Here is a 23,495-nt window from a genome sequence, read left to right on the forward strand (position 1 = left end):
AAACCTCCACGTCACCCTCCCTCCTTGCCTTCTACACCAGAGCGGAGGTGCCGTCTGTGGTTTGGGTGCCTGCAGCTGCACCCGGGGTCTGAAGAGGCAAGAGCCTTCCTCGTCCTGTGCCTGCAGCTGCAGCCCTCCTGTCCCCTGTCACACCAGGGCTGTAGCCTGGTCTCACTCAACCACTCAACCACTCAACCACTGTGGCTGGCGAGTATGGGAGAGGACAGAGCCAAGGCTCCTTGGTGCCCAGATCATAAGTAATGAAAAAGCAAATCTCCTGCTCTGACTAGTGCCGCATACTGATATTCCCACAAGATGATGTTCTGCCTTTAAAATAGCTTTCTTCTGCATCTGCCAAGTAGCCAGAGCTTCATGCTCACAGATGTGAAAAGCAAGGTTTTTTAAAAAAGGAGAAATACAGCTCCTCTGGGGATAATTTCATCTCTGTCAGCTGAAGTGTTGCCTTTGCCAGTATTTAGAGATGCTCTCACCTCCCTTTTTTAGATGAAGATGCTCTCATCTCCCTTTTTTAGATGAAGATGCTCTCATCTCCCTTTTTTAGATGAAGAAAAACTGGCTCCTCAGGCCCCTTCCGCCAAGGCTGAAACCAATTGGGACAGCAGAGCTCCTCTCCTCTAACTGATAAATATTTTAAGGTTTGAGCTTCCTTTCAAAAACACATTTGCAGAAGCAAAGGTTGAGCTCCAAACACAGTGGATCTCATTTCTGAGATGAGCTTCCCACTTTGCTCTGATGTTTTTTGCTCTGGGATGAGTGTGAGCCCAAAATGGTGGGCATGGCCTGTGGTGATGGCCAGGGGCTCTGGCCTGTGGGGAATCCCGTATCCTTGGCATTGGGCACATCAGCACAGCAGGGAAAGAAAATGGCTGCTTCAATGTTTCTGGTCTGTACTTGCACAGGTACAACAACAGCTCTGAGAACTTCAGTATCTCCAGGAGGTTCTAAGAAGGCGTTGCCCACCTTTACATTCATTAGTGGAATAGAATGTCAGCAACATAGCAAGAAATTATTTTAGCTCCACAGAAATGTGATTTTTTTAAATTTCACAGTTAAAAATACACTGGCTAGCTTTAATTTATTGGTTAATTAGAGGTCAGATGTTTGTACTAAGCGTTTATATTGGTTGTGGTTGGTAAAGCCCTAGAACGTGGTAGTTTATCTTTCTCTTTTTACCATATGTCTCTGTGATTACTGGAAATGCTCACCCTGGTATATCTCCACAAAGAAAAGCTTCTAGGAGTCCTCAGGAGGGGAGCAGTGGGATTTCTGGACTTTGCTGCACTGTCAGCTTTTCCTAGGAAATCACATGCTGATAGTTGTGATGAAGTAAACTTTTCAGTGGAGATCTTACATCACCTCACTGTTACGTTTTCCTGATGCTTTTGCTCTTGTTGGCTGAACCGCAGCAGCCACCTGTGCAGAGTGCTGTGTTCACCATGGTCATCCCAAAGACATCATGGCAAACCTGGTCCTGGAGCCGTACATTGCTTCAGCGGTGGAAATTGGATCTCAGCTCTGCAGATCCCGCGTGTCCTTCCTTCCTGAGCCCCACTTCCAAAGCTGGCTTCCTTCAGCTGGAGGTGGGGTTGGTGCTGCCGCATTGTTCCCAAAGTCCTGAGCCCTGTTTACCCAGCTGGTGTCAGTTCAGAGCCCTGTTTGGATTGCTCTGTAGAAAGATTTGCCTGAAAGGTTTGCATATTCCAAGAAACCACAATGATTAAGTACACATGAAAGAAAGCATTATGATGAATAATCAGGACATAATCAATGATACCCTTTTTGCATTATAAATGATGACGCTTATACTCAACAGCTTTTAGGCAGAGCGTGGGTGTGACAGTTTGAAAAACAGTGTATAGCATGACAGGAGACCTGTCAAGTCTTAAATGAAGTAATTAATGATCCGCTAAGCATGCAGATTTTAAATGCCAGTTATTTTTAAAAATATCTCAAGAGTAATAAATTATTTGCAATTTATCATTTATTAGTAAAAACTCAGAATAAGAACACACAAGTGCAATGAGAAATAACACTAACTGTTATGACAAAAACCCTTTATGCTTCTACCACAATAAACATAAAACCAAACCTCCCTCTGAGATTCCTCTCACTCAACATCCTCTTCAGTGTATCACTTTAGAGCTAGACAGCTTTATTTTTGTATATACAGACTGGTTATATTTTAGGACATCGTCCTCAAGGCCAGAACCAGCTGCTTAAAACTGAGGGTCCAGAGAAAAATATGGATTAAGTTGTTCTGCCGAATATCTGATCCTAACCCTGCAACATCTGAATTTGTGAAACCCTGCTTTCAGGACTTGACTGGCATCAAAACCCCACAGGTTTCACTTTTAAAGGAAGTTTAATAAATAATCAGTTTTTAGGTGTTTGTCAACTCTGCCAGGGAACAAAGACACAGATCTGCCAATGTCCCTTTGCTCTGCTCCTGGCTGCACCTTGTTCTGTTAGCTGTGGCTCGCTAGCCATTGCAGCTCTGTAGCTTTTTTATATTTTTATTATTTGGCAACAATGTGTACAAGATGCAAATGGACAAATTTCTCTTCCACAGAAGACCTTTAAGTATCTTCTTCTACTTCATGGATTAAACAGGGATTTCAGCAAAGCTCCTCATTATGGGCTGTGGTGCTTGTACCCAGTGCTGGAAGCTGATGGTGTGGGAACTACTCACCCCAGACATGCTTACGGACAGTTTGTCAACTCAAACCTCTGTCTGTTGATACAATCCACTTTCTGGTGTGTGTCCCCTTTTAACAGAAATCCCTCTGAGCATAAATCAAATGCCTCTAAAACCTGTCTCTTGGTCCTGCTCTCTAACAGATGTTAACAAAGCCTTCTTTTCAGACGTTCTTCCTTTCTGCCATGCTTTGGAGATTGCTATGGGGGATGTTGCGTAGATGGTGGGGAGTTGTGGGTGTCACCTCAGCCTCTACACTTACATTTCACCTAAAATGACTGTGTAAACCATTTTCCAGAGTGTATTAGCTTTAGCTGTCTCAAGTCTGGCTGTTTACAACATGCCCTATTCTTATGAGACAGTTCTCTGCAAACCCCATTGCCCATTTTGTTGGAGTCCTTGTTCAGCTGACTGTTCTGGTTGTACCACTTGATAGTAATGGATGCTGCATCTGGTGTGTGCACGTCCCTTCCCTGGGAAGCCTGTACAGTAAGAAGATCTCAGGCACTCATCATTGCATAAGCAATGTGTGGCGTTGCCTGGGTAGGAGTAATAGAAAGTCCTCATCCAATGTTGATTTACTCTGCTTGGGGATATGACTATTGACCTTGAATGAATTCTTCCATTCCCTAAAATAGCCGCTCCTTAGACCTTGTTTCACTGAGCATTACTGTCCTCCTTACTCTCTCTGTTTATTAATATGCTCCCCTTCATATCTTTTAGCATTATTTGTTTGATCTTCTTTTGCCTTTCTCTGATATTGAATAAGATATGGGTCCTCATTATTCCGTTTATCCTTATCCATAGATTCTCAATACTTTCTTTACTCTTTTTTTCCTTTCTGTCTGCTGGCTTTCCCTCCTTCATTCTTTAAGCTCCTTCACAGTTTTCCTTCACATCCCCATGGTAGTGTGGACTTTAGCATCTTCAGGGTCCTTATACTCTGGTAGCCAGACCCCTTGCTGTTGTACATTTCACTGTGGAGGGTACCCACACTGTGTGTCTCTGCTGGCATGTGGACATGCCCAGTGCCTGCCTTGCCAACACCATTGAAAAGGGAGCTGGGGAAGCTGCAAGCTTGCAGTACTCGTGAAGGGATGGTGTGGGGGGACCCACGGAGTCTGAAATGACCCATGAGAGCATGCAGGGGAGCCAAGCGTGGCTTGAAGTTGGGAAAATGGAACACCATGCTGATAACAGCAAATGCACCAGGCAAGCCAGGTAATTTCTTTGAACAGGGGAACACCCAGGAACTCTTTCAGGGTTTTTGCACACATGTTTTACCTTTGTGTTAGCCTAGAAAAATGCTATATCCCACTGAGCGATGTGCATGCCCCATGCTTGGAGGCCAGTGGTGTCCCAGTGTGTCTGCTGGGCACTGTCTCCTCCTGGATGGTTTGGAGGGAGTCTGTGGTGCTGAGGAGCCCAAGGGAAGGCACATGCATAACTGATCTCCCTATGAACTCATGGAGCCACCCTTATGAAGTGGCATGGGCTGTCCGCAGGCAGGGCTGGGGCTCCAAAGCGGGTCCCCTTGGTCTGGGCTGATGTCAGAGCAGAGGGTGTGGGTGGTCTCAGGAAAGAGGAAATACAGGTGGTGTCCAGAAGTATGAGGACCAGGCTGGGATTAGATCACGTCTCCACCACGATGCTGAAGCACTGTTCTTGCTTGCTGCACTGCTCACGCCAGTGACTATAGCAAGTAGCTTCCGTATCTGAATGTATGGCTAAGCTCTAGTATTTCACCCCTCAGAAAAGAAAGAAAGAAGGTAGATAACAAGTGAACTGTAACTGTTCTTGTAAATCAAGAAGGCTTCTGATGGCTGAAAGAAGCACGTGGGATACTTCCAAATTAGTATTAATGTAGCTGTGGCAGTATATACAGAGACTTTCATTGCCTCCCTCAAACAACATTATGCATTTGTCTTTTGGTACAGTAAATCTTACCTTTTATATGGTTTTGAATCCTGAATGTTTAAAATCAACAAGGTACAGAAAAGGTACACTTTAATCTCTCTAATGACAGCTGGAATATAGAGTGACGCTCAAGAGATTATAATTTAACAAGTGCTATCTTAAGATTGTGTTTACCCTGCGTATGCATGATGAAATCTGGTTTAGATGCTTTCATCAATGAAAGGAAAGAAAGCAAGTACTGATACGGTGTTTGGAGCACTTTGTGCCAGGAATCATAATCATTGAAAACTAACTTTAATCCTGGTATTAAAATCAAAATTTATAATTTTGTTTATGCATCTGTCTTGTAACGTTCATGCTACCTGTCCTGGTTTCGGCTAGGATAGTTAATTTTCCTCTCAGTAGCTACCGTGTGTTGAATTTAGTATGAGAAGAATTATGATAACACTGATGTTTTCAGTTGTTGCTATGAAATCAAGAACCTCTTCCAGTTTCTCATGTTCAGCTGATGAGCAGCTGTGCAGGAGCTGGGAGGGAACATAGCCATACAGATAGTCAAGCTGGTGAATGGAAATATTCCATACCATAGATGCCACGCTCAATTTAGGAGTGGGGGTTGACCGGGGGGCAGGGAGCTCTGTGCTCTGCTGCTTTTCTGTGGGTTCGAATCCTCTTTTATCCAGGAGTTTGAACTTTTTTTCGAAATTCGTGATTTTGTGGTTCTTCAATCGTTGCTCAGGGACCATCTATAAATTGGTTGTTGGATGGCGAGAAAAATTGTATTGTATATAGTTTGTTTTGCATATTCATTATGATCATTGTTATTACCATTATTATTTCTACTAGTAGTATTAGTATTAGTATTTACTTTGTTGTCTTATTAAACTGTCTTTATCTCAATCTACGAGTTTTCCCTTTCATCCATTTCTCCTGCTGGGGGGGAACAGGAGGGGTGAGCGAGAGGCTGTCGGGTCCTAGTTGCCGGCTGCCAGGTTAAACTACAACACAACCAATTATAGCAGCTTTGCCATCTCATTGTAATAAGATTTCCATAAAGATCAACACCCACATCCTGCCAGGCTAGATGGATAGTGTCCTCTCGGGGAAGAAGAAAGGATGGAGGTGTGCTTCTTAAGTCTTTTCCCATAAGTACTGTCTGGGGGGCAGAGCTGCCCTGGTCTGTCAGGACAGTGTGCTATAACAGGGTGCCTTTGGCTCTGAGTTTTTTTTTTACCAGCATGGCACTTAGTTTATTAGTTTGAATCATACAGAAGAAAAAGCATCAGTAATAAAACAAAACACAAAAAATGTGAAGGCAGTGGTGTCATAGAAAAAATATGATTTGATAAATATATTTCAGGGGATGTGTATTGGCTGCTTATTGTGGAAATATATGAATTTTCAACTATGCCAATGCATAATATTAATGCAGTCTAAGTTCCTGTCAGCTACAGACTGATCCAAAGTTCAACTGAGATGAATAAGAGCCTTCCCACAAATTTCAGCAGGCCTTGTATCAGAATCCACATACCTGCACACAAATGGGCAGGTGTGTGTCTTACAGAGCAGAGAGCAAAACTAATTTCTTCAGGTGTTGGAAGATAGGTTATATCATACAGTATGTGAGCCAGAAGGCTGTCAGCTCCAGCTAGTGCATTCTGACCAGCTTTTCAAGTTCATAAATCTGTGTTAGTAAGTGTTGTCTTTTATCTAGTTACTATGTGTGCTGGAGATCCTTATCAGGATAATAAAATAAAGTTCTTTTTTTAAGGTATGATAATTTTAAATGGTAACTCCCAGCAATCTCAGTTCCTGTGTCAGTACATGTGGTAAGCTGATGGATACAGCTAACCTATTTTTTTTTATTTTTTATAATTCCTTTTTTTGTTACTTCACTTGACACTTTTACTTCAGTTTATATATCTTATTGCAATTGCAAATTGGAAAATAATCCTCCGAAGGAGCCTACTATTTAGTTTAAAATAAAATCAGTTTTATCCTATAATGCCAGTGGAGTAATTTTACTTCAAAATAGTCTATGAATGCTCTTAATAGCACTGCATATTCAGATAAACTCACTCTGTGCAGCATAATCTGCACCTCTTAAGTTAGATCCAAGCTTCTTATAGATTTCAGCCATGTACAGTCACGAAAGACCAAACTGATTGTTGTCTTATAGCTTTGAGTGGGCTTTGACTGAAGCCCAGAGTCATTCTCCTGTCTTCCTTTTCAGACGTATGTTCCATTTTCCAGTGTCCTGTAAATAAAACAGTCGATCTACTATGATGTGAGATAAAATGGGCTTCAGGCCTTCCTTTTGATAACTGTAGTAGCACTAACTAATCAACACCTGGGAAAGTCAGGGTACTTCTTTCCAAAACTTCTAAGTTTCTGGCATTGTTGTGTGCAGGTATTGGCATGAGTGTCTCCATGGATATTAATATCACATTGCCTGCATCAAGAGGCATTGTTTGAGACTTTATTTTGTTTCATACTTTCCAAAATTACACACTTGAGCTTTTGGTTGAACATAGCTGTGCAGTGTTTCTTTGCCCTCTATTCAGCATAGATATCTATGGCTTTTCTCAGCCATCCAGGTTCACGTTTGTTTTCTCACGTTAAACCATAGACAAGTCAAGAGTAAAGTCCTCTTCATGATCCTGGTTGTCTTTGAAGCTGACAGAGGCATGCTCATTGGGATATGTACTTCATACTTCCTTAGAATGTCTAGGGGCCAAGCATCGAGATCTGGATGCAAATCCCAGGTACTTGCTTGAAATATTACTTTGAGTTCAGAGGAGCTTCGTTATTTTTTTCTTTCTCAATGTTTGAAAATTAAAAAACAACAGCAAATCCTTCTAGGAATGTGTCTTAGCAACTGGGAAGTTCAGTGGGAATTCTGTACTGTGCTGTGCTGTGCTGTGCTAGCCTAGCTGGATACTTCCCCACACATTTTTCCATGTATTTAATTGCAGACTTATGCTGTTTTGACTCCTTCTGATCTCTTTTGCAGAGTGCTGCTCTGTGGCAATGATTAGGCTCTCTACTGACCAAAGAATCCCATACTGGTTTCTGTGTCCAGCCTGATCGCTAAGCAACAGGTTGGGCTGGAAGCTCCCAGGGTCCTTCCAACATGAGTTATTCGAGGAGGTTCTCTTTTTTCCCCCTAGCAGTATTGCAGCAGAACATAATTAACAGCATAATTAGCTGTAAAATATGGCAACATTAACAAGCAAATCTTCATCCTGTTGTAAGCTAAAAGGACTTAGCAGCAGTCTAGGCCATCTGATCAATGGTTCCAAAAATGGCTGAACTTTGAGGAGGAACCAGTGATTTTTGCACAATGGATTCCCCTCGCTCTTTGGTGAGGAAAGAATGAAATGAAATATATCTTTCACTGCAAATCTTGTCAATGACATGTCAAACTGTAACCACGGTGGTATAATAACTGGAATATCAGGGGCTGAGTCTCTGCTGAGCTCATTTAGAGCCTATTTAGAGCCTGTCAGTCCCCAAAGACAGTACCAACAGGATCCAGGGGAGACTATTAGATTTCTAACTTTGTCACCTAGCTGAGGTCTAACTTTTTGCTACAATGCCTGGAGCAATGTCTTCTCATAAACAGTGCTCTGAAGCAGCTCCCAAATGGTGACATTATCCTGTTATCCCCTTTTTGGACTCAAGCGCTTGGGAAGTAGTTCGGGCCCCACCAGGTGTTTTCCATTAGAAACTGATGCTTGAATCAATGTATTCTGTCTTTGGATCAAGCAAGAGTAGCATCTTTGCAACAGATTCAAGACTTTTCTGACAGTGCTTGCCTTAAAAATTCACACTCAACTTTTTCTTCATAGCACACTGTCACAACTCCTGTGTTTGGTGCTTCCTTGCTGCCTTCTTTGTTAGCTTTTCTGATTTTTTCTGCTATTGCTTCCTGGAAATTCCTAGTAAAAGAGCAAAGGAAAAGCTGGCTCCATTGATCAGTAGCCTAACCTCTCATTTTTCTGTATTGAAACCAAATGCCTTCAAGCCAGATGGTTTCTACTCAGGTCTAGCTCTATGCCGATGCTTTGACCAACAGTGAGTGCTCTCACTGTTTTAGTTGCCTGGTTCCATAAATGAGCTTAATAGCTTCTTTACGTATCTCTGCATCAAACCTGGGCATTAATCACACTTATCACTAATTTTATCTGTACCACGATTTTTTGGTATGCCATGGATTTAAACCAGTACATTTTCTCTTGCACTAATTGCTGTTTCTAATGTACAAATAATTGTTGAGCCATTTCATACTAATATTTCATACACGCCAAACCCTGAGCCTGTTTTTGCAGACACACCAGGGTTGTGGTTGCCTGTGCCGCTGTCAGTGTAAAAGTTGTGTGAAAGTGCACCTTTTGCACCACCAACCCTTTCTGGAGAAGGCTGTGCAATACATCTCTGCTGTGCAAAGGGAAATATGGTCATCTGAGCAGCTGTGCCAGGAAGGCAGTACTCCAGAAAAAAGCATATTGCTGTGTTCTTGCCTTCTACCTTGACAGTTTCTTTGTCCTAGAGGGAGCAAATGTTCTCCAGAGGGCTGCTGAGACGATGCAACTGCGTGCTGGCTGGCGTGGTGGTGGGGTGGGAGCTCTGTCCAGAGCAATGGGAGTTACTGTTCAGGCAAAGTGGTTTTGGTTTCCAGACTGAATGTGAATCAATTCTGATGCCCAGGCTGGTGATGCCGTGGGCTCTGCCTTGGTGTTTCACTTCAAAATGTGTCGGCTGAAACATTTTTTTTCTGTTGGTCCGGTGAAGTACAAGTTAGGTGTATGGTGAGCATTGGTTAAAAAAAGAGACTATTGCAATGACATTACAGCAGCGGATTTTCTAGAACAACTCAGTTTGCAGAAACAAATCTGTTTTGCATCTGCTGTAAGCAGCAGTAGTCCTAGTGTGGAAAACAACACAACACCCTTGAAAACCAAATGAGGCCTATTTCTTCTGAAGTTGACAGCTGAGTCTATTTTTTTATGTTGTCTTTTAAGGCTGCTAAATTGTTGTCTAATCCTTACCTCAGGGCTAAAAGCCTTTCAAGAGAACAAACACGTGTAATATCAAAAAGAAAAGGTCTGTGCTGCACACTCTGCAAAGCAGCTTGTGTGCAGATAGCTCCTCAGAGGTTGCATTCAGATGAGTAAATGTGACAGAAGTGCATTCAGTAATAACAATATCCTCAATCAAAGGCATCAGCTGCACTCATATGCACTAAGCCTGACTTCTGAAGTCTTTGAAAGAATGAAAACTGGCACATGTGGATACGGCACGGCATTTGCAAGGGGGTTTGTGAATATCCTCACGTTATCAGAACAGCATCTGCCTGGGAGAATTTGAGATGCTTTACCTTCCTGCCCCGCAGAATTGCAATAATTAACTTGTGTTTTTATTTTCTACATGGTTGGATTACATGATTTTGTGACAGATGTATTATTTAATAGGTAGATTAACAGAGAGATTTTATCTTGTATACATGGTAATAGTTAGATTTCATAGATGTCAGATACTTCTTTTATCTGAATTTTTCATTTTATTGTATTTTTTTGAGCCTGCTTTTTATAGTGACCTACCCAGAGGAATCTTCCTGCTCTCCGAAACTGGAGTTTCATCTGTTCTGGCAGATTATTCAGCCTTAGGTTTTGAGTAATCTCTGGGCAAAATAATAACAGAAATGTCTTAGAATAACTTCCTTCACATATTTAGAAATTTCTGGAGACTGGGGGGACTTGGATCCCTCATCAGATGTACAAAGATGTGCAGAGGAACGGCTAGGACTCCCTTTCAAGGCTGAACATCAAGTCTGTAGTATCAGCTGGGATATCCAAGCTGAGAGTGTACATGAAAGTACTTGTACAGCTGTTAGAAGGCACTCAGAAAGGATGGGGAGAGTGTCCAGTGCAGATCAGTGTGCCATCAAAGCCCTGTGGTCCTACAGCGACAACTCCTTCAGGTCTCCATCGAGGGCCCTCCTCCCATACCTGTGGAGGATTGCCCCATGTGGGCACTTCTGTGAGTGTTTTGAGTCGACCAGAGGCTTGGCTGCTGTCAAAAAGGCAGCAGTCCTGCACTGCCCCTGTCACAGACTGCTCCTCATGGAGCAGGTGGAGGTCTGTGATGATCTGTGAGATGGGACTCTGGCTGTGGTGTGAGGGGCCATGCGTGCAAAAGGTGACCTGGTCCCTCAGTCAGGGATTGTGGACAGAAATGTGAGTTGTGCCTCCAGGATCAGGTGAGCAGACTCCAAACCTGAAGTTGTATCTGGTTTGACCAAGTACCATGTGTTGTGTAGCTGGACTCTTGCATCCCCTGACTGCCTCTTAGAGAAGGGTTCCTGGCGCAGGTGCTCTTGACTGTGGATGCAAATTTGCTTTCTGATATATCCTGCAGTGTTCACTGCAGAGTTGCTGTCTTGACGAGCATTTTTGCCAGTAACATTATTTATGAAAACATATGTTCAAAAGGTCATAGGAAATTCATTTAAATAGTGAAATGAATTTTCATGGGAACTTTCTATTTCATTCACCCAGAGTTAAAAAGATCAATAATTATTTAATGAGTTGCCTCATGTGCCTGGGAGGGAAAAGCTCCCCATTAAATAAGTGATAATCAGACTTTGCATTCTCCTTTAGAAATACATACAGCACACATCATTTGGGAAAATCATCACTTCACCCACAGTGGATGGAGGGTAATGCGAGTCTGTGGAACAGACCCTAAATACTTTTTCTGTCCTGCCAAGACAATGCCTGAATGTAAGAATATCCAGTGCTTTGGCATAAGATGTCTTTGACCTCAACTCACCCACACAACACTGAGAATCTGACCTCAGACTGCTTTCCAAGATTTCTTTTTTCTCCCAGGCTGTCATTTTTTACACCCAGATAAAGAAAGAGATGATGGGAATGAACAAGATGATACATTTCTAACGAAGCTCCCTGCTTCAGCAGGTGGGTTGGACTGGATGACCCACAGAGGTCCCTTCCAACCGCTACCATTCTGTGATTCTGTGATTCTGTGAGCAGAAGATATTTTGGGTAGCAATGTACAGGTAGCTTAGTTCTTGAGGGGCCTCTTCCTGTGGCTGAGCAGGCTGCTTTGGATGGCTTTGGAAGCTTGGGGCTTGACTGCGGGTGACCCTTGGACAGAAGGAAAGCTAGACAGAAAACTCTCTCCTCTACCCCACTGGAGTAGCAATCTTGTCATATTAGGCATATAACTATCAAGCACTTTTGTTTTCCTTTCTGCAGAGCAATAAAAAAATACCATGGTCAAAACATTTTGGGCTCCTTTTGCTGGCTCTCTGCAGCTACACCATTTGGGTGTCTTATTTTCAAGCTTTTCTTGAAGGTGGGCCAGAAAATTTCTTTTAAAAAAGCCCTTTCCATTCTCTCCTTTGTCTTGCTTCGCCTTTCTGGTAAGAATGTGAAAAGGGCTTGTACTGCTGTCCTGTCCTCTGCTGCCTTGTCTGCTTCCCCTGTTACCATTGGGGTACTGGATTTCGGTGGGTGCACACCTGCATGGTTTTGGCCATAAGATGTTCGTTCTTGCCTGATGATCTTGGGGCTACCTTTAGTGCTGTTAGTGCTACCCCTAGGCAACTCCTGTGTGTATTTGCCACACAAACAGGTAGGTCCCACATGAGTGATGGACACAAAGGTGGCTCAGCTCCTTCTAGCTGATGATGTGAGAGTCATTTGTGTCATTGCTTTCCTAAATACGCCTAAAACTCTTCCAAAGTAGGCTCCTACCAGGAACCTCTCCATAATTATACTGTGGAGAAATCAGCTTGTCTTTTAGTGTCTTTGCACAGAAACATGACTGAGAAATTAATTGAGAAATGAAAGGAAAGAAGCTGAAACTCATTGAAAGCCAGTGAAAGAAAGGAACAGGAGTGAAGCATTAGCCATGCTAGGAAACTGCTTTGGTCAGCATGCTTGAATTAAATGCCCACTTCTAATTTCTTTCACACAAAAAACCGAAAAAACCCCTGAGATCCTCATTGTGCGCCTATGCCTGTCCATCCTCTGGAGTCATTCAACTCTATACATTCTTCCTGCTCCACATTGTGGGATTGATTTGGCAGGAAAAAAAGGCAGTGGAAAAGCTGTCTGACAAGCTGTGCTCATTTAGCTGAAGTTTCTAAGCACAGGTAAGAAGCAGTTGTCCCTGGAAGTATTTGCATCTGATGTGGAGGCTTGGAAAGAGGCTTAGAAATTTGTATCACCCAGAGGAAGCTTTGGCTTTGTGGGATGAAGCAGCATGGGGGGCCTTTTACGTATCTCGGGGGCTGAATTGTGTTAGTGGCTAGATCTCCAACATCCAGGAGTGCAAAAGGGCAACCAAGCTGGGAGGGAAGAATTTGGCACACACTGGGAGAAGATATTCCCAGTACAGCTCCCTGTGGCTTCCTCCTGGGATTTTTAGCGTTCAGTCTGCCCCAGAGGATTCGCTGCCTGTGTTTGGGTTCCTTCTGGGAGAGCCACCCTCGAAAGGTTGTTGACGTGTGAAAACCACTAATTGTTCCTGAGCAAGGTGTGGTGATTCTGAGCTAAGATTTGTATACATGGAGTGATATCCGAGAAGAGCTATTTTGCTTTAAATTTGCATCCTATCTTAGTCGAGACTAATTTTTGAAAGTTGACAAGGTCTTAGGTTTGTGGGTATGTAACAAATTAAGAATTTGGCCCCAGAGATTTATGTCTGAGATTGCTGACGTACACGGTCACAGATTTGCCGCTTTTGTCTTTTTGCTGATAATTTGTTTACCCAAGGAATTGCACATTTTTCCCTATGGGTCTTTGATATATGGGAAACAGCTGGTCGGTGAAACTGGCTAAAAAAAGCAGAAGAAAGTTTTCTGCCTCCATTTACATTTTCCATCAAATAAAAGCAATATTTAAAAAGGAAAAAAAGGAAAGTTCTGCTGCTTACATATGAATTCAGCACCCATGCACAGAGTCAGAATAGCCACAATCTGTTAAACACATTGCTTAAAACATCTTATTGCCTATGGTTCAATAGGTTATATATTAAAACATGAACTCCTAAATAAAGATACAGCATATTTCTCAGTCTATATCATGGAGATCTCAATGGTTCTACACCAGCACTGCTGCTTAAAAGCAGCATTTGATTTGCAGCTTTTTTATTAATGCAGCAATAATTTCCAATAAGTTCACATTCCTTTTTTTGACCTGTTTAGTTGTGTGGGATTTGGGAAACTTTTTTTTTAAGGAGAGAGTTTTCTCTTGAAATCTGAATGTTGATTAAAGAAAATGGCTACTTTAAACCTAGCGTATTTTAGCTAGAACAAAACATTAATGAAACAAGAGCATAAACCCAGTGTTTAGCTTACTCTCAGTCTAAGACTTATGTATGTTTGTGTAGGAGCTCATTCCTAATGTTTTACTGCATTAGCCTGATGTGGTCACTAGATGTTGCTAGGTATCTATATTAGTAGTCATTTTCACTGATTTAACTACAGGGCTTTACAGGTATAAGAAGAGAACATTACTATCTGTAACAACTTGAAAAGTTATTTAACTCAGTTTATAAATGCTATTAATAAAAAAGCCCCCGCTTTCCTCATTTCGTGATAAAGCTATGTCCTCCCACATTAATGGACTTTACCGAGCAAAGCAGATCACCCCATGGCCCAAGACTTTTTAATCTTTAAGGCTTCAGATGTTTTGGGAAATGTTCTTTTCCCTGTAGAAGCAAGGAGTTAGGCAAATAGCCGTTGTCACTTAGGACCTGAGCATGGCCCATGAGGAACAATGGACATGACCTTCCTATGGCTCTGCAACACAGCCAGGGGACATCTGGCCTTCCCCCGGTCTGCTGGAGAGTCAAGTTATTTCTCCTGAGACCTTTCTCCTCAGTGACTTCCTAAGTAAAACACATTTAATATTCCCAGTATGTGACTGCTTCACAGTACTGCTGGATAAAAGCAGTTAAATATATATAAACTAGACATACAGAACAGTCTTTTTAATTAGTGATCACTACTGTTTTAGAAAAGGGATTTTGCAAGCGTATCGCGGTTGTTTGGGTGTCAGGAGGGTTTTGGGCTAATGGGTTACAGTCACATAAGGAGGATGAGCTAGCTATTATCTTTCATCTGAGTAGTCCTTAGGAAAGGCAGAAGGGTGGTCACTGTTCTCTACACCAGACACCTACGGAGTGAATATTCAGGTACTCCCTGAACAGGAGTGCTCCTTAAATCTTAGTCAAAGTTTAAACAAAACTTAATCTTTCAAATGGTAACTCCCATACCATTGGACTTACACATGACAAGCAAGTTTGGTTTTTTAAATTGCTGAGGCATGTCCTTTTCTTGAAATATTTCCTGTATCAACAGCGTGTATACAAGTGGCACACCTTGAAATCAGTGGGGTACTTCAGTGAATAGCAATTAATCAACAGAGCTGCACAAAAGTAAATTTTATTTCGCCCAAAACGTTGCATTCTTAACTTTAAACTTAATTTCAAAGTGGAGATGAAAACATACAATTTCATGAAAAAATACAGAACAATTCTAAAAAAATGAGGAAGTGTGGAGTAGGGCATTTATGTAAGTAAATTTGGATTAAGTACTGAAACAAAGACTTAGCAGTTAAAATGGCCACATGTTTTGCTTAAATGAACTTGAATGTTCTGTGTCAAAAACAGTGATATTTTTCATAATGTGTATAGTCACTGTGGGTGGAAATCCTCCAGCCAAACTTCGGCTGTCTCAAAGTTCAGGGCTTAATCTAAGCCAGCAATTCATCCTCCCTGGCTCTAGCAAACGTGATTCATCCCACCCTATGAGAGGTGACTAAGATCAGGAGGATGAATCCACCTGGGCATATGCCTGTCTCTGTTGACTATAGAGGAAGCCCAAATGGCTGGCTGACTGACTGTCTAACTTCTGGAGGGCTGAAATTAGTTGAAGCGAGGCTGAGTCTTTCTATAAAAAAATGCGAGGCATGGCATTAGTGCTTCTCTTTCATTCTTACAAGTTCTGCTGTTGAAAGTATTGAAACAAAACGTTTCGCTCTTTTTCGATGAGTATATTTCCGTAAACAAGTAATATCTAAGTGGCCGTTTTCTCTCAGGGGTCAGGAAAAGGAGAGAAGAAAAATAATATATGTTTCTGACCAGGGCAAACTGTGATAGGCAGCAGGGAACTTGGAAAAAAATAGAAACAAGAAGGACTCAGAGGGAACCTTGAGAAGAAGCAGAAAATACCCAGAATAAATCTGAAAACTTTGAATGAAATGCACTTTTTCAATTAAATTATGTCTGTCTGATGAAAAACAGATTCTCTATTTTTCTCAAAACCAGACATCACCATAAAGAGCTTGCTGAATTGGGCTATCTAAATCTTTTAATTTATCACTGTTCTTTACCTTAGAAATATAATTTGTCTCTTCTTTCCTGCACTAGAAAGATAATTTATTTAACTCAGTCTGAAAGGTGAGAAAAATCTGAAACAACTTTCTTTCAATTTTTTTTTTCAAGTCCATGATGTACAGAAGTGCTAAAGACTAGGAAACTAGGAAGAAGTATGTATTATAGGCTGGTAATCGCAGCATCCATGGGACTGGTAATCCCAGCATTCAGACATCAGCATGATTTCCTTCCCAGAATTTGATAATGCATATTCACGTTGCTTTCCTTTTTAAGGGGACTGTAAGTAAATGTGCTTAGCATCCCTCCTGGGAATCTCAGGCTCTCTCTTGTAATTGTATCTGAGACCATATCCAGCAAAAGATCCCCTAAAAAATAACCACTTTGCTCCAGGAGTTAATCTTGGTACAACTGTTTCTCTTCCTTTGCTGAGAGAAAGGGAAACTTTGACTAGTAGTTGGTTTTAGCCTGTAATCTGTGCACATTTGTGGACTTCTGGTCTTTGTTTAAGAGGTCTGCTAAAGGTAACAGGATCCATCAAGTACAAATGACTGAAAAAGATTTGCCTATAAAGATTATAAACCAGTGAGTAAAGTGAAGAAACATTTTCTTTCATGTCATTTTTTCCCCAAGCCAATAAAGAGCCTATAAATTTGGGATTTATCACCTATTTTTATAGTTTTTAGATACATTAGTCATTGGTAGGGTGCATCATGCTTTACAAAGATGGTGTTGCTCTTTTTCTTTTACAGGTGAAGTGACTGAAGCATGGAGAGGCATACTGTGAGTTACAGAATGCTGCAAAAGTCATTCTGCATCTTGCGTGTGTTCGGTTGCCTCTGTTCAAGCATAGTTTTGGTTCCAAATGGGCAAAACTGGCTAACCTGAGCTTCCCCTCTGGGTTTTGGTGCCTGAGTTGCCTTGGTGAGGATCAGATGGGGAGGCAGCGTAAGCATGGGGGTTAGTCCCTCTTGGGGTCATGGACGTCCGCTGGCAGCCTGGCCCAGGATCATGCTGGCTGCTGGACCATGTGACACCCACACACCCATGAGCCATCCCCACTACTTCCCACTGCAATGCCAGCAGGTTTCCAGTTTCTCCTCTGCCTGGTCTCCACACGCGCCTGGTGCTCCCTCTCGGGCTCTGCCTGAGCCTTTCCAAGATGGATGGGAAGACGGGGGGATTCAAGGGGACGCCGCAGGGAAATGTCAACGTTTTCCCCTTTGGTCTCTCTGTGTGTCTTAATGCTTGGCTGCCGAGTCACTGTCCCCTGCCCACATTTCCAGACCTCGCGTTTCCCTGCCTCTGAGCGTGGGGTGGAAGAGCTGAGCGGCTTGAGTAGATCGTGCTGCTGGGAGGCCTGTGTAATCACCGGTGCCTAGGGAGGCTCACTGTTTCATACAGTACAGCTGACAGGTTGTCTGCTCTTCCCTTCATGGGTATGCTTCCCAAAATTGCTGACGGTGACATTTTTTCGTTGACCTCCCGACTCTTGATGAACCCACCTTTGCAAACTGATTTTGTGTAAGAAGCATGCCTGTGTGCAGCTGTGCCCACGTGATATTTATACTGCTCTTTTTTTTTTTTTTAAATTCAAAGAAAGAGAAGGAAAAAAGAAAATTTCCACTTATAACCAAATTTTGTATGTATGGAGAGAAGTCTGCAGATTCAAATGTGTTAAGTATCCACACAGTTAACAACATGTCACTTCGTGAGAGAATTTTCATAATTAATGAACTGGTTCAATTTGCTCTGCCGCTTGACTTTGATTAATACATTTTTGAGTGTTCCCACTGGGACTCTGTCCAGTTTGTTTAGTAAGCTCTTATGTCTATATCCAGTTCATGTGCATGGATCAAAGTGTTGGCACCAAACACTGGCAATATTAGGTTATGGTACAGCCATTCTGACTCCACTTAAAAAGAAGATAGCAATATATCTTAAATAAAGTTCTTTGTGACTCATTTAAAAAAAAAAAAGGAAAGAAATTTCACACTGTATTGTGTGGAAACGCTGTGATTTAAAAGTTCATCTCACGCAAGCTTTGCCAATTAAAGAGGTATTTATCAATCCAGACAGTAATTGCACAGACCCAAACCGGCAATTTATTCAATATTAAGCAGTGAGCTGCAAAACTTCCATAATTAACAAACCTAACGAATGTTACCCTTCTTTGCCCAGCTGCTGTGATGGCGTTGCGTGCTTATCTCACAGTTACGCTTTGGCAGTCCCCCCAGCCCCCCGTACAGCAGGAGGATGTGCACCAGCTTTTAAAAAGGGGTTGAACCCTGGACCGACTCAAGCCACACGTGGGGGTGGGCTCCACGGCATGCACTGCCTGGGGCAGGGGCTGCATCAGCGGTGTAGGGGGCTGCCGGCAGGGGTGTCCCCAGGGGGCGGTGGAGGGGGGCAGCTGCCCCATACAGTTGCTCCCAGGTGCTTCCAGAGCCCCATCCATGGATGCGCCTTTCCTCTGCGGCTGTCCCCAGGCACCGCTGGGCAGCCTCAAGCCAGCTGGGGCTGGGGGGCTCTTGTTTCATGTCTGGCTGAACAGGATGGTCTGACGAAGGAGGAGTAACCCGTGGCTTTGGGGTGTTAATTCACTCCGTGCTTGGTTGGGCTACAAATAACCCATTTCTGTCAGAAGCAATATTTAGCATCAGGATGATCCCAACAAGGCGCAAAGGGGGCAAATGTTGCAGGTATGAATTTTTCTTTTATAGTGAAAGCAATAGGGTAGCCAGGAAAAATCACTTCCTTTGGTTTTCATCTTAAATGAGATATTGCTAAATATCATTTACCTCCCAAATGCCACAGGGCATATTCTGTGCTTGGTGTAGGTGTATAAATGTTGCCGTGCCCGGTTAGCGTTATGGGTGTTTTGGGGAAAGGGGAGGTTTTGCCACGTAGTGCAGAGGACCATTGCCAGTCAGCATGTTAACTTAGGGCTATCCTAGCCTTATTTTGAAGGCTGACATGTGGTGCTGAAGTACTTCTCTGGCTCTGTTTCCCGGAGCAAATGTCATCCCTAGAGAGCTGGAGGCATGAAGAGGATCAATGGTGGTGTCAGAAAGCCCCCAGAGAAATCCTCCGTAGTAAGAAAATATGAGAAGTCTCAAAACAAGTTTTCAGTGAATGCTGTGTATATATATCTACATAGGCTCAGGACTCCCAGGTCTGTGCTCTTGGCTCATGGCACTACACTTCCAGATGATGGCAGTTGGAGAAGCATATCTTAAGCCTATAGGGTTTAAATTAATTAGAGAAATTCCCCTGAGCTCAATCTCCGCTTTCCCTGGGGGTGACGGGGACCAGGCAGTTAATCACCAGCAGTAACACACTGTCATGCCTGCTGCCCTGGTTTTGTTCAGATGTTATAAGGCTGAATGATATTGGATAATGAACAATGGGAGACAAGCTGATGGAAACACAGAAAACACTGGCAGATTTAAGTGCATATTGTTTAGCTACTAGTAGGAGAGCAGCCTCAGAAAAAAAGTATTCTTTTTAACTTTTCCCATGGGGTTCCTGTTCCCATAATACTCCAGTGGGTTTTATAGCTGTTTATTCCCGCTCTGTGAGGATGCCAAAGCAGTGTTTCTATCTAGCGGCTCCATCAGCAGCATTTGTCTTACAATTTATGTCTTGTCATCCAAGCACTTGCAGGCAGTCTTTGGCCCAGGAAAAAAAAAAAGCATGCAAGATGCTGCACATAGCAAATAAACTCTTCAAGTAACTTGCAAGGATGGGTCCTGCTTCATTCAGTGTTTTTAGTCATGTGGTTATTTTCAATACATACATTACAGGTGACAGCCAGCAAATTATGAGTTGGTTAATGAACCATTTGCCTCTACCATATACGGAAAGAATTGTAAAACCAAACCACTCATTAAACGAAGCACACTGTCTAGCACTCTATCCACACAGATTTGTCTACAAATAGCTTACACATTTGAGGGACTCCTTCATTTCTGAACCTTGCTTGCAAGCACTTTCTCTTCTCCTGAAAGAACTGGAGCAACTCTAATAACGTAAGAGTGAGACTTATAGCTCCCTATTTGCAAAACAGTGTACAATATAAAGTTGCCCATTTAGCCTGTGTTAATTTTTTTAGCCTTCTTTTATACGGAGTATATATGAGTACTGAAACAGAGTGCAGAAAAAGTGCTTTCTCCTTTTTAGTTTATTTGATTTATGTGTTTCGCAGATGTTTTTTAGTGGTCCATTATACTCTTTGCACTGACTAGTGATCAGCCAGTTGGTTTATCTTCTTCTTACTTTATGCCTAACTTTTTCAGTAGTTGTGATACGGGATGTTTAAAAAATGAGAAAAACAAAACTGAGAAAAACATAGTGCTGACAGGAAGACTCAGAATCAGGTGTGAGAGCTAAAAGAAGTTAAAAGCATGACTTCTTTTTAACTGACTGGCTAGATTTCAAAAGTATATTCTGCCTTTAGCAAATCCTCACAATAGTGCACAGGCTTCTAAGGACTGGCTGACAACCCAGCAGCAGAGCCAGGGCTGTGAATTTAGGCTGCCATTTCTTGGTTGTTAATTTTCTTCTCCAACTACCGCAGCAGAATGTCTCACATCGTTTACTCTGCTTGCAGTGGAAACGGTACTTTGGGAAGGATGCTACCTATTTGTCTGTCTGTTTACAAGTACACCCGTTCCCCAGCAGAGTTTTTCAACATTTTGGCCAACGACCACCCAGTTTGGCAGTGGAGAAGTTTCAGGAGGGGGAGGCCATTAGCTCCATGCCTTTATGCTTTAGCTCATTAGAAAAACTTAAGTAAACCCAAAAACCTCTGTGCTGCTGTTGAGTGTGTAGGGACTACTGCTTACTTGATGACCTCTGGGATACGTGTGTGGCTCCTGGCAGGGAACGGGCTGTGATGAGCCCAATTCAGGGGCTGTACCATGAGGTAGTTCCACAAACTCCATGTTAAGTGCATAAAAATTTGATGGTTCTGCATTCCAGGTCTTGTCTCACCAGAAATCAGTTATGATTACTTTACTTTGATTTTTTTGTGGCATTTGCCACACATCCTATGCCCTTTACAAGCCCTCACTCTGGGCACACCAAAGGCACAGCTCTGCTTACAGTGTGGTCAGTGGCCAGCCCCCTTCCCAACGTGGATTGGTGCTGGACCTCTCCGGGTGTGTGTGTATACTTTTATCATGCTGTATTGGGTCAGGTTTTGTTCTGTATTTTTTCTGCCAGGATACATTCACATCTGCCTTTTGTCCTCCTGAGAACTGAAATGTTGACAGAAGCTTCTAGTTGGGAAAACAGTTTGCAAATTTTTGCTTTCTGAAAAAAATCTGATGTTGGTTTCAGTGTTATTGTCACCTTTATTGAGGCTTGTCCTCCAACAGAAAAGTGATGGGTCAGAGGAGATAAGGTTTCAGAAGGGAGAAATATCAAGATATACGAGGAAAGGCTGAGGGAACTGGTCTTGTTTAGCCTGAGGAAGAGAAGGCTGCGAAGGGACCTTGAAAATGCCTATAAATATCTGAAGGGTGGGTGTTAGGAGGATGGGGCCAGACTCTTTTCAGTGGTGCCCAGCAACAGGACAAGGGGCAACAGGCACAAGCTGAAGCATACGAAGTTCCACCTGAACATGAGGAAGATCTTCTTCACTCTGAGGGTGATGGAGCACTGGAACAGGTTGCCCAGGGAGGTTGTGGAGTCTCCTTCTCTGGAGATATTCGAGACCCACCTGGACAAGGTCCTGTGCAGCCTGCTGTAGGTGACCCTGCTTCAGCAGGGGGGTTTGGACTAGATGACCCACAGAGGTCCCTTCCAACCCCTAACATTCTGTGATTCTGTGATTCTGTGATATACGAGCAGAGGAAAGTTGACATCATTGACTGGAAAAGCCAAAGAAGTGCTGGAAAGAAAATTAACAAGGCCACTGTATCTTCAGATACAAGAAGCAGGGAGACAGGAGGGGAGCACAGATTAAACTAGCAGATGAAAGATTTACAGTCAATAAAAACATTCCTTCTCACCCAGAGGAAGAAACATTTGCTGGCTGAATAAGAAAGGGACTCATCCCTGTCTCAGACAGGAACAGTTAAATTCTTCTTTGTGCATCTCTGAATTTGGGCTCCAGTTGTGAAGCATACTAACCAATTTAGACTATTGGTCCATTTTTTTGTAATTAATTCAAGTGTTCATGTAGTGTCATTGCTGACATCATAATATGATATTACTGTAGTGCTTGAGCACATTTGTTATGCACCCTAATGGATTTGGCAGTGTGAAAACAGAGGAAAAAAGATAATCCTTACCCCTAGAAGCACAGTTTCCAGTTCAATTTAATAAGGATTTTACTAACTTAGTGAAAGCAGTGTGTTAACTCAGAAAATGCTGTGTTAACTTTTCTGGTCACAGAAGCATGTGCAGAAAAAGTAGTGCTTGATCAAAACAGTCTCTGTCACTGTCATCTGCTAATGAAACATGGCAATTGTCATTCTGTGTTTCCAAGAATAAAGGAGAAGGACTGGTGCTATTTCCCTGTTTCTTACACAACACAAAGGTCAGTGACACACAGAAAATGACATTTCATTAACTAGACATTTGTATTATAAACATTATTCCCAGACAAGCAGGAACGTCCCAAAAATCTGAGTCACTGGTGTTTGAATAGATGTTTTGTAAGGCCAAGTGCAGACCTTTATAAATAAACCATTGATGAAATAAACAGTCACTTTGTATCAAAAAGGGAATGTTTTCTATGTACACATGCAGTTTTCGTCAAACAGTGCCATGATTTAGAAGCTTTTTTTAAAAAAATATGTAATTCTATCAGATTTATTCTGTCTAACCAGCATCTTAACTGATTGCAAGTCTAAGACGTGTATATTTTACTGAGCATGTATCTGCCTCAGCTCACACTTGTACCTAATTTATAACTTCTGAATCTTCCTTCCTCTTGATCTTAGTTACGATCATGACCCTTAAATGATAATTTTGACATACTGCAACGATCCAAGATGTGTCCACTGTATGAGAAGAAAGGTAGATGTATCTTAGGTCTTTAAAACCTGAAGCCGTTTTTTCTTGCCTGGGAAGTCACATCACGCTGTGCCCTCTGACTCCAGGCAAGTTATTTACTCTGTGAGCTTCCCTGCAGACATTTTTTACTGAACACTAGGATAGAATCACAGAATCACAGAATGTTAGGGGTTAGAAGGGACCTCTGTGGGTCATCTAGTCCAACCCCCCTGCCGAAGCAGGGTCACCTACAGCAGGCTGCACAGGACCTTGTCCAGGTGGGTCTTGAATATCTCCAGAGAAGGAGACTCCAGAAACCCTCTGGGCAACCTGTTCCAGTGCTTCATCACCCTCAGAGTGAAGAAGTTCTTCCTCGTGTTCAGGTGGAACTTCGTATGCTTCAGCTTATGCCCGTTGCCCCTTGTCCTGT

The sequence above is a fragment of the Opisthocomus hoazin genome, chromosome 1 (genome assembly GCF_030867145.1).
Source record: "Opisthocomus hoazin isolate bOpiHoa1 chromosome 1, bOpiHoa1.hap1, whole genome shotgun sequence".
NCBI lineage: Eukaryota > Metazoa > Chordata > Aves > Opisthocomiformes > Opisthocomidae > Opisthocomus > Opisthocomus hoazin.